The sequence below is a fragment of the Ascaphus truei genome, chromosome 7 (assembly GCF_040206685.1).
Source record: "Ascaphus truei isolate aAscTru1 chromosome 7, aAscTru1.hap1, whole genome shotgun sequence".
Classification (NCBI taxonomy): domain Eukaryota; kingdom Metazoa; phylum Chordata; class Amphibia; order Anura; family Ascaphidae; genus Ascaphus; species Ascaphus truei.
This window is the reverse complement of record NC_134489.1, coordinates 30,967,330-30,968,717: the sequence shown is the minus strand read 5'-3', so window position 1 is coordinate 30,968,717 and position 1,388 is coordinate 30,967,330. Positions and strand designations below refer to the sequence as shown.

Sequence of the window (1,388 nt, the reverse complement as noted above, 5' to 3'; positions counted from 1 at the left end):
AATATCCATAATACTGTATGTACTTATTTCTCACAACAAGTAAGTTACTTGAATGCAGATAGTACAATTAAAAGTAAATCAATTATGTATTTCAAGAACGAAGAAAAGTGTTCAGTGACTTAAAGATTGGCTGAGGGCAAGAACAATTATAAGAACTGATCATATTAATTTATTCAATTAATACAATGTTTGCATGATCTAAAGGGATCAAAAACATAACATATTTGGTGAACGGGTGGTCTCCAGGAGGTAAGGAGATTGGACCAATCTGGGCAAAATGGTTCATATCTTACAGTATTTGCAGCAAAACATTGACTGATTGACTAACTGATAAACTTCTTATTCCAGAACATGATGCAGCTGCCTGCATGTTCCCTCCCATTTTGCCCTCTGCACTTCTTGCTGCTGCTGTGGTGTTATGATGGTGTCTGTGGAACATCAGTGAAAGGATGCAAACTTTCTAATGCAGACATTGCTGGCTACTCTGCAGCTGGAGACATCACGCTGGGGGGACTCTTTGCTGTCCACCTGAATGTACAATACCCAGAGATAACATTCAGGAAACAGCCACAGCCTCTTCAATGCAGCAAGTGAGTTATTCTTTTTCAACTCCTTACTTACTACAGTACTGTACTTTGTGTCTTATCACAACCATTTAAATGCATAATGAAACATAAGTGCTTATGTGCTTAAAGGGTCAGTCCCTCCTAGGACAAAAGCATACTAAAGCAGTGACATGCTTAAGCGACGCCTTTTTTTTACCACCATTTGATACCTATAAGCACAAGTATTCGTTTGTAAACACAGCAAGCTGAGACATGGGAGGGGTTTGACTTGCTCTGACGAGTTCCTTTGTTGTGATGTCACTGAGTGTTCAACAAGAATTTGCAAAGGAAACCCCATTTTACGTTATATAGTCTCTTTTAAGGAGAATGTGGGATACGAGTGGAGGAAACAATTCACAGACAAACACTGTCCCTTTTCAGAAATTGGTGTTATGCTTCATTTCTAAAGGAACAAATACAGCTATATGTTTGCATTAAACAGAGTTACGTGTGTTTGCGGAAGGCAATTAGATGTATTTTATTTATTTTTTATAAAATGGGTGGGGTTTTTTTGGTCTGTTACCTGGGCTTAAACCTTTTAAGTGAATAACTATTTTAGGTTCTTAATGCAATGGCCCTTCCCATTTAGTATTATTCACTCCCATTTTTGTGCCCATTTCCAATCACCAAATTATTTGTGACCGTGTAAAATATAAAAAAAGGTGCCAGTGAGAAGAATTACAGGAATGTACCTTAACCCACCTGTAAAATCCCTGGTTCTGTTGTGTATGGCTGGAGCTGTGTGGTAGATAAGAGTGGAGTGAAAATGAGAAATAGATGGTT

The 1,388-nt window shown here is 38.0% G+C and overlaps 1 protein-coding gene across 1 annotated transcript in view; it reads left to right on the top strand.

Moving 5' to 3' along the window:
• The first annotated feature begins 395 nt into the window (after positions 1 to 395).
• The window catches only part of LOC142498500 (extracellular calcium-sensing receptor-like), a 14,427-nt gene continuing 13,434 nt past the window's right edge, over positions 396 to 1,388 (top strand). Inside the window, exon 1 of the mRNA XM_075606733.1 lies at positions 396 to 590. The gene's annotated coding sequence lies outside the window, so the exon portion shown is untranslated. The remainder of the gene's footprint in view (positions 591 to 1,388) is intronic.